General features: G+C 36.5%; 1 pseudogene; it reads left to right on the forward strand.

Moving 5' to 3' along the window:
• Window positions 1–2,939: 2,939 nt before the first annotated feature.
• On the forward strand, window positions 2,940–3,501 carry LOC122151686 (annotated as a pseudogene).
• The last annotated feature ends 7,305 nt before the right edge of the window (window positions 3,502–10,806 follow it).

Genomic DNA, 10,806 nt, shown 5'->3' on the forward strand with positions numbered 1-10,806 from the left:
TAGTCCTTGATTGCCATTGGTTTAAGCACAAGTTTAAATTATAAGCATTTTGACCTTAAAATCAGTCTGTATTATAAGCATTTTGACCTTGTATCAATTAAGGTCAGCTTCTATAAATGAATGGCATTAATAAAACAATTTAAAGACAAAGTCATAACATATCCACCAATCAACAAGGTACCATTTCCATTACAGAAGGTTAATTTAAAAAAAAAAAAAAAATTTATTGCTTTTGAACAATAAAAGTTGAGTTGCTCATAAAATGCATTTGACTAAGGCATTTGACTAAATGCATTTGACTAAGGCATAAAATGCATTTGACTAAGGCATTTGACTGCTAACCAGAAGGCTGGAGGTTCAAACCCACCAGCCACTCCTTAGAAGGAAGATTGGGTAATCTACTTCATAGTGATATCACCTTGGAAACCCAAGGAGGGTCACTATGAGTTGATCTGACTCACCAACAGTGAATTTTTTTTTTTTTTTTTTGATTCATCTCACTTACGGACTTCCTTGTTATTTGATATTTTGCTTTATGACAATAGTAAAAAAAAAAAAAGTTTATGATCCAATTGTTTTGTGCATTAATGACTCATCTAACCCTCACACCCTCCTGTGCAACTTGTCCAGGCCCTAGGGAGCCTCCATAACATTTAACCCCAGTCTGGAACTTGAGGACAGCAACATGCTATGTTTCCTCCGGGCTCCCTTCTCCTCTCCATTCGCCAGGTTCCCTCCCAGTGTGTCCCACTCTCTGCTATATGTGCACCAACTGGTATTAACAGGGGTGTGAGAATCTGGCAGCATTCGCCTCTGCAGAACCAATCCCAGGTGAAAGGTTCTCACACCATCCAAACCATGATGAATGTTCACTTCTCTCATTGAGTGCACTGTGGAGCCTGAGCTGGGATGCTGGTGGTTGAGGACTTCCAGCCAGTAGCCCACATCTTGGATATGGATTCTTTGACCACCACAGGTATAGAGGGCCCTCAGCCACTTAGCTGGGAGGGCTGGCAGAGGCAGCAAATCAGGAGTATTTCTCATAATGTAGATTGTCTCATAAAGATGACCAGGTGTTTGGAACCTAACCATGTCAGTAAGTAAGGTGTCAGTGTACCTTTTAATCTAATATGTGGCATCTATATAATAAAAGTTCTTACAGTAAAAGCAAGGAGCTGTGGTAGAATAGTGCCTAAGGCACTCGACTGCTAACCAGAAGGCAGATGATTCAAACCAACCAGCCACTCCTCCGAAGGAAGGTTGGGCAATCTATTTCCGCAGTGATACCGCCTCAGAAACCCAAGGAGGGGTCGCTAGGAGTTGGGTCCCACTGGACAGCACATAACAACAACAACAACAACAGTAAAAGGTAAGGAAAACAATCAGCTTGAGAAGAAAGAGAAGTAAATCTACCATTAACAGTCAAGTAGCCGATTTATTTTGTATTTATTTGCTTTGCTTTGCTTAAGAATTGCTCCAAAATTTTGCTGAATTCCATTTGCTCTTTTGATTATATCCAAGACAAAATGTTTTCAAAGAATAATTGATTTAAAATTTTTATCATGTGCCACCAATTAAAAAAAAAATTAACAGCGCATAGCAGGTAAAATTACTAAACATAGTCTAGGAAAGTTCTAACCATGTTTCTCAAAGAATAGGAAAAAAATGCATCTGTGAACCTCTATAGTCAGCAACAGGAAACAAAAAGTAAGCTCAAACTTTTGATATGTACTGTGTTTACTGTAAGCAATCACAAACAATGAAAACAGCATATTCACAAAAAAGGGCCATGAAGCTGCTTCAGCTACTTTGAAGGCTATTTTTCAAATTGTTCTTTAACATCCCCACACCCAGGATATTGGTTCAAGGTGCATTTCCTTCTCAGCCTGAGCTTGCTTAAAGGGTGCTATGCAAATATAAAACCTCATTATCCTCCTTGATGGGGTGTTATTGTTAGAGAACACAAAGACACAATCCATTTGAGTAGTTGATTTTTCCCTCTCCCATGGATTTATATTTCAGAAAAGCAATTTGGAAAGCTTCTGAAAAGTGTTCACTGAATATTTATGCACTAAGTTTCCATGCTAAGCATTTCCACAGATGAAGTTGAATAAGAAAACTAGATTTTCTTTATAAGCATGGATCATAAACATCTAAATATCATTAATTGCAAACTTTTTATTTTGAAAATCAGGTAAGATTTCTGTATGCTTTAGCAGTGCACCAATTTAAAACAGTGTATTTTTATCAAACACATATAAAATGTGCATTGAGGACTGATGATATCATGCATCAGTATCATGCAATCCAGATGGTCTTTTGTACAAATTTGCATTGGGAAAAGTAGTTTCTGCACTGTAGAAATTGAGACTCAGAGAAATTAAGCAAAATTATGAAGTAACACAGCTAATAAATAGTAGAGTTCAGATGAATACACAGTTATCTTGAGACATAAAGTGAGCTCTACCCACTATGACACACATTGATATCCTCTCATAATTACTACACTCTTGAAAAAATACAAATATGCATGTGTAGATGCACATTTGTGTGTCATTCATTCATTTGTCTTTTTTTGGAGAGGTCAATTAGGATAACTAACCTTTTCCTAAAGCCATACAAGAATTGCCCAAATATATATTATTTTCTTCCTTTGGTTTTCCCTGGAAATATTTTTTTAAAAAATCCAACCTACCTCCTTCTCTGTTCTAATTTCCTGTTTTCCAGGAAATTCTATGATCAGAAATTTTCATTCCTCAAGCAAGGGATTCCTCTCCACAAAATAGGTGGATACTCTGGAGGCTAAGAAGATATAATTACCTTTTTGAGAAAAGAAACCTATTGGGTAATTGTTCCTTTCCACTGCAATATTTTATTAAATCTCAATCCAACACCAGATGTGGTGGCTCTAAGTGAGCCTAGAGACAGCTTCAAGAAAAATGACAAGGAAAGTTAATGTTGTCATCATTGACCTGACAGGTAAGTCTGAATGGTACTATATACAATTCAATCATTTGGTAAAATACACATACTAGAGAATGGCCAATGTCAGTTTCTCTACAAATCTGTTATCACTTGTATGTACCTGGATTGCATTTATCCCAGAAAGAAGCTGTTTCTCTGTTACCCTCATGAACTCACTCACCAAAATATGGTATTGAAACTATTCTGTAAAGTCCCATATTTGACCAAGGAGTGTCTAGTAGCAGTGATATACAGGTGACAATACTCTCACCTGAAGATAGACCTGCATCAGGAATTCTGCAACCTGGAAGAGTATTTTGGCTATCAGAAGATCACCTTTTTTGATGGGAACTATAAGTGTATAATTAATTACTTTCTTTGGCTATTGTTTAACAGCTAGATGTATGGAATAGCTGACTGTGTGGGTTACACCCTAACATGTAAACTCTGAATAGCAGCCATGAACGGAACCCCATAGTATGTGCTCTTCTCATAGATAAGAAAATTTTCCTGCACTTCTTAAATCTGTTTTTCTGAACAATCTTTATGTCTTTAACTATGATCTGTGAGCCTCACAGTCTATTCCAACATCAAAAATTTCTAAGCAAGTCACAGAGAAAGGAGTGGAAGAGAGTGTTTTAGAGAGTGGCTTAGAGAGTGGGGATGGTAATCGGGAATTAAAATCAAATATTCACGAACTGTTGAATGTAAAACAAATTCTGCTCCATAAGTTTGCTCCCAAAGCACAATTAAAAAAAAAAAAATTCCAAGCATGTCGTAAATCTTTACTGGAGATCATCTTGGAGGTCAATAAATTTGTTTCCATTTTATTTGGAATTCCCAACAAAAATGGAAATAAAAAGAAGAATATGATGAAGAAGAAGAGTGACAACTAGGAAGAGAAGGAGAATAAATCATGAACTATCAATGAGTGGGCACAGAATGACAAGTGCTCCATTGAATTCAGCTTTTGCCTCCATGATCCTAAGAGAGCAAGGATTTCACCCAGCTCTGTCTTTACTTTGGATGGGTAAAGAGGTTGAGAAAGGACTAAACAATAACAAGACAAGTTAGGATATTAACTAACTTCCAAGTTGTGGATCATGGATTAAACACAAGTGTCTTGAAGATGGAGAGCAATTCTGCTGCCTTGGGCCTGGTTCCAAATGTAAACATTCATCCTTCTGATAACCAAGAAGCCAACATCTCCAGTAATTAACATTCCAATGTACAAATAAAACACTTAATTGCATTGTGAGAATATGGTTTAGAGGTTGTTCAATTAGGACCATGTTTCCCAACTTTTCTGCTTTATATCGATTTCCCATCAGTCACTGTGTTTAGGTTCAGTTACAGCTCTGAGGTCAATCCTGATTAAATACTCTCCTATTTACACTTGAAGGCTATGAAGACATTCTGCTTTCACATAAACATTGATTCAATTGCTCATGACTGCAATTTGAGACTGTTCTTGTCTACTGATTCTTTCTCCCTTTAGAAATCAAGTGGCACAGGAATACAGGCAGCTTAGTTCTCAAGTGGTTGCATAAATTGTGCTGGTCAGCAAATCAAATCTTTGTTTTCCTTCAACTCAACATTATCACTTCAAGTTCTCAGTATTGGAAAGTCCTGACATTTACACAATGCATGATGTTTTCAAGTATTTGCACTTGTATTTAATCATTCAAATGATTGTTTTCATCTGTGTGTTTAGAGATTTAGAAATGCTTGAAATTTCCCATTCAATAAAACAAGTTCATAAATGACCATGAAGGAGGTGCAGTTTTGTTAAAAAAAAAAAAATTATATCAGGTATCCTGTATTATGGTACTCTACAGAATTTTCTTCCAGTAAGCAATATTAACATTTAAAAAAAAAAAAAAAAAGCATATATACAAAGTTTGCGACAAAGGGAAAAGGATAAATTTGCTTAGGATCTATCATGTGTTGATAATGAACCAAGAATTCATTCTTACTTTAGTTAGTCTTCTGAAAACACCTTTATGTAGCTAAAGAAGCTGAGACATGGTCAGGAAGAGCATATGAGTTTCCTGTTGTATTGTTAGTTGCCAAAGATTTTGACTCTTGGCAATTCTTCTGCACAGAGTAGAACAACTCTATAGGGTTTTCAAGAGTGATCTTTCACAAGCAAAGAGCCAGGGCTGTTTTCCAAGGCCCCTTTAGATATGCTCAGACCACTGATCTTTTGTCCAATATGGAGTGCTTCACAGTTCACACTACCCAAGGACTCCATTAGCTCAATATGTTTGCTGAAAGAATGTATCAAAAACAGGGTGGTTTCCAACTCATAGTGACCCATCTTTGAGTTTCCGAGGCTATATCATTATGGAAGTAGATTGCTCATACTTCCTTCTGAGGAATGACTGGTGGGTTTGAACCATCAGCCTTCTGGTTAGCAGTCAAATGCCTTAGGCACTACGCTACCAGAATGAGACACTTAAAAAAAAAAAAAAAAAGGAATGAAGTACCCATTACTTTGAGTTGAGTTCAACTCATGATAGCTCTCTGCATCACAGAGAGTAATAGTGTTTTCTTGGCTGTACTCTTATAAGAGCAGATCTACTTACATGGATTTAAATGTTTTTGTTTCTTTTTTTTAGGGAAAAAAAAAAAAAAAAACTCAGGACCTATCACTGGCACTAATATGCCATAAACATAAGTTGTATAAATTTCACCACAGATATTCCTGCCATCACATCCGAAACCTATAGACACCTCTTCAATGAACACCTTGGAAAAAGTCGTGTCAGAAAGCTGAAATCTCGTGTTAATTGTTATTTTTATCTAGCGTAGTGCCTAAGGCATTTGACTACTAACCAGAAGGCTAGAGGTTCAAACCCACAGCCACTCCTTGGAAGGAAGGTTGGGCAATCTACTTCTGTAATGATACTGCCTCGGAAAGCCAAGGAGGGGTTGCCATGAGTCAGGTCCAACTCCACTGCACATAACGTCAACAACAAAAACACAAAGGTATACTTGAGAAGATTGATATTGAAGTAGGACGATTTAAGGTTCTTTTCCTTTTTCCGTGTTACCAAAGTTCTAAATGCAAGCCAAGTAAGATCAGCAAATAGAAAACTACACAATCACATGAATTTAAATGCCCAGAGAAAACCCTTCCTAGTGACAAACCACCAATGTACTCTAGCCTTTTATTGAAATCTAAATATGTAAACATGTGCAAATGGTTCAATTATTTTATAATACCAGAGTCACATAATTTGTGGTTTCTTCATTGATATAGTTTTCTTTGTATGATAGATTTTCCTTTAGATTATATGATCAGGAAAGAAATTACAACTTTGTCTTCTATCAAGTAAGAATTTTTTGTAAGTGATACAAATGTGGAAGCCACTATGTTGTTGTTAGGTGCTGATAAGTCGGCTCTGACTCATAGGGACCCTATGTACAATAGAAGGAAACACTGCCTGGTCTTGTGCCAGTCTCACAATCCTTGCTATACCAGAGCCCATCGTTGCAGCCAACTGTGTCAGTCAATCGCTTAGAGGGCCTTTCCCTTTTTCACTGACCCTCCACTTTACCAAGCATGATATCCTTTTCCAGGGAATGGCCCCTTCTGATAACATGACCAGAGTAGGTGAGACGATCGATGTCTTCAAAGGAGCATGCTCGTTGCACTTCTTCCAGGACAGATTTGTTAGTTCTTTTGGAAGTCCAGGGTACTTTCAGTATTCTTTGCCAACACCACAACTCAAAAGCATTAACTCTTCTTTGGTCTTTCTTATTCATTGTCCGGCTTTCACATGCATATGATGTGATTGAAAATACCATGGCTTGGGTTAGGTGCACCTTAGCTCCATTTTAATTTTGGATGCCAGGGAGTGTAAAGCTAAATTTAGTTTATATTTGGTAGATTGTTAAAAAAATTTTCATCACTTTACTCTGATAAATTTTGTTTTCTTTTTTATGTTTTTGGTTTCTAATTACATTAAAAAATATCTTGACATAAACTACCTTATATACATGCTTACATACACATCAGTTAAAATGAAGAAATGAAGTACTTTTACCAATGTATACCATCAAATGTGCATTGCTGCAGTCATTTTCTTCTCACTTTGGCAACCACCCAGCCACTCCTTGAAAGGAAGATTGGGCAATCTACTTCCATAGTGATACTGCCCTGGAAACACAAGGAGTGGTCGCTATAAGACTGGTCCGATTTGATGGCAAACAACAACCAACACATGCTTTAATCTAGATCAAGCACAATGCAAGATATAAAATCCAAAACCAAGATGTTATTCCTGTCTTAAAATATCTGTAACTAAATATAAGGCAAATAAGCCTATGAAAGGAGCTAAATGATAAGTTCAGATAATACTCTGAAATTCCACAGATAATGCCCAGATGATGCATGAACTTATATTATCAAACTTTGAGCCAGACACTGTTGTAGATACTTCACATTTACAAATACATTTATTATTCACAAATAAACTACCAGCTATATTACCATTCACATTTTCCAGATAAGGGAATTAAAGCACAGGGTTGAAGTCACATGTCTAAGGTCACACAGCTTTGTAAGAGAAAGAATTATGATTCAACTCAGGCAGTCTTTTTCTTGATTTTCCATGCTTAAAGAAAGCCCTACACTGCCACTCATTCTAGATCACAATGTCTAAAAAGCAAAATAGTTAAGATTTAAGTACAGTTGATGATTGAACAACAAAGATTTAAAATGTACTAGTCTACTTACATGTGGATTTTTTTCTTCAAGATATGGACCTTGGAGAAATGCAAGAGCTAATTGATACCACACTAGAGGAATTAATAGAAGATGACTTGATGGAGAAAAGTGCTTTCAAACCAGTGCCAGACGATGAAGAAGAAGACATAGAAGAACCAGTGCCAGAAAACAAATTGACAATAGACAGTGTGGCAGAAGAGTTCTGATTATTCAAGACTGCTTTTGACTTTTTTTACAACATGGACCTTCTATGAAATGGGCAGTGAAACTAAGGCCAATGGTGGAAGAAGGATTGGTACCATACAGAAACATTTTTAGAGAAATGAAAGAGCGGAAAGAAAAAAAACTCAGAAATTACAATGTATTTCCATAAAATTACACTTAGTGTGTCTGCCTTTCCTGCCTCCTCTTACACCTCCTCCACCTCTTCTGCCTCTGTTATATTGAGACAACATGACCAACCCTTCCTCCTCTTCTTTCTATGCAGTCTACTCAATATGAAGATGATGAAGTGAAGACCTTTATCGTCATCTACTTCCACTGAATAAACAGTAAATACTCATCATGCCATACAGTTAATAAATACATCTACTGTGCATGTGTGTGAGTGTCTTTGTGTGAAAATCTAATAACTGTATGGCAAGAACAGTGTTAATCGACTGTTTATGTTATCAGTAAGGCTTCTGGTCAACAGTAGGCTACTAGCAGTTAAGTTATTTTGGGGATCAAAAGTTATATGCAGATTTTCAACTGTTTAGGGGAGTGGGTGCTTTAACCCCTGCATTATTCAAGGGTCAAGTCTACATGCAAGTTGACATTTAAAACAAATAATAAACGTTACTCTTAGATTTCATATTTGAACAAATTTCATGTTTTTTGCATGATTTCAACTTTTCTTTCCAGGAGAAATCATTTATAGTTTATGAAGCAACTGTGTGTGTGTGCTTGTGTAAGTGTGTGTGTTTTTGATGGAGTAGGGTGTGAGGGAGAGGAGTCCTTCATACACATACACATATACAACAAAGCTCAGAAGGTAGGAAGAAGCAGAAAAGAAGGTCAACTAGATATGAAGAATCCAAGGGGGAAGCCAGGAAGAGTGGTGTTACATTGAAGGAATTGCAACTAATGTTACAAAAACAAAAACTGTGTGTAAATTATGAAATGGAAATCTAATTTGCTCTGTAAACTTTCACTCAAACCACAGTGCAGAAGAAAGACTAAGGAGAGAGAAAGAAAGAAAGAAAATTTTGCATGCAAATGATTTGCTTTGTTTAATAATGAAGTTGATTTACTCAACTGCAATGTTAAAAGTTTCATTCATTTCAAATATTATCATTCAGAATTCCATTTTCTTTCCATTTTTTTTGTTATAGCACAGAAGTATTGGAAAAAAAGTGGACTTCAAACTCAATTTTGGAGGAAAACTGGAAAGCAGAATTGTGGATGGCATTTAGAGCTCATCTGCACTTATTTGGGGAGGTTAGATGTGACACATCCTCGGGGCAGTGGTTTGGCAGCAGGGCAGCACTGGGCCACTGTCTATGCTGCCAAAGACATTCTCTTGCAGCCTACTGTTCCTGAACAGGCTGACATTCTATGGGGACTATTATAAATGCATGAATTCAGCACACAAAATGTCAACTGATATATTAAGAAAGAGCAACTTGATATAGTCACTTGCAGTAAAATTTCTCTAGCTTTTACCCCATTCCGCTTCATAGACATACTGAATGTAAGCTTGCACAATTTCAGATGAAATTGTTTGACATCCAAAATACACATTCAAGTTAAACTTCTGCAATAAAAGAGTGAAATCTCAAATAAAATGAAAATAGTATCATTTTCCATCTTCAGTTCAAAAACCAAGGTCATGGATTATGAATTTTAAACAGTCAGTATATCACTCAAAAATCATTTTAGACAGAAAGATGGCAACTTTATTCCCCTTGCTTTTTGCTTTTAAAGTAAGGTCTCTGTTAATAGCTTTTTGCTTTTGATATGGATAACTTTTACAAATTAATACAAAAAAAAGAAAAAAAATTAACCCCCTATCATAAAGCAATTGAATTTAATAACATTTTTATATTGAATTTTCTGGTCAGTGATCTTCTCTCTCACTAAGTCAACAAAATCAGAGAAAATGTAATGCTTGAAAAATAAAATGTATACTTAAATTTACGTAACTCTAGTATGGCCTAACTGAGAATTTTTTTTTCCCCATGGAAAATAAGATTAGCCACAAAATCAGTCCCTGTAGTACACAGATTTGTATACTAAACTCTAGGCATAGTAGAATATAACAACATGTTTTTCTGCTTATCCATAACTCATTTTGTTGCATAGTAGATAAGAGTATGTTTATAATTTTAATGCAAAGGAGCAGTGGTGAAACAGTGGTTAACCACTCAGTTGCTAATCACAAGCTGGCAGTTCAAATCTACCAGCCATTCTGGGAGAAAGATGTGGCAATCTGCTTCCTTAAAGATTTACAGCCTTGGGAAGCCTATGGGGCAGTTTTACTTGTCATATAGGGTTGCTGTGAGTCAGAGTCAACTCAGTAGCAATGGGTTTGGTTTTGGTTCTTTGGTCACCTCAACTTTTGTTTCACACACAAGATATACTGCTGATTTTCTACCAAACGCAACCCCATTTTCTTACCACAACTTCTAGTATTTCCTTGTGTTACAAACAAGTGTAAATAATGCCACCTATAAAATAGATGATTTACTACAAACCTCTCCCCACCCCCCCCAAAAAAAATCAAACCTATGTAGTAGAGTCCATTCCAACTCATAGTGACCCTGTAGGACAGGGCAGAACTGCCCCATAAGGTTTCCAAGGCTGTAAATCTTTATGGAGGCAGACTGCTTCATCTTCTGAGGAGCAACTGGTGGGTTGAAACTCGCAACCTTTTGGTTAGCAGCTCAGTGCTTTAATCATAGCACCATCAGAGCTCCTTGACTTACCACAAGTTCTACTAATACATCACTTGCTTTCAAATATATTTCAACTTCTGATGACTTCATTTATGTCACAGTACAGCTGTGCTCCATAGGGTTTTCAAAGGCTGAGTTTTTGAAAGTAGATCACCAGGCCTTTCTTCTGAG

The sequence above is a fragment of the Orycteropus afer genome, unplaced genomic scaffold (genome assembly GCF_000298275.1).
Source record: "Orycteropus afer afer isolate SDZICR_OR568_19922 unplaced genomic scaffold, OryAfe1.0 scaffold00648, whole genome shotgun sequence".
NCBI lineage: Eukaryota > Metazoa > Chordata > Mammalia > Tubulidentata > Orycteropodidae > Orycteropus > Orycteropus afer.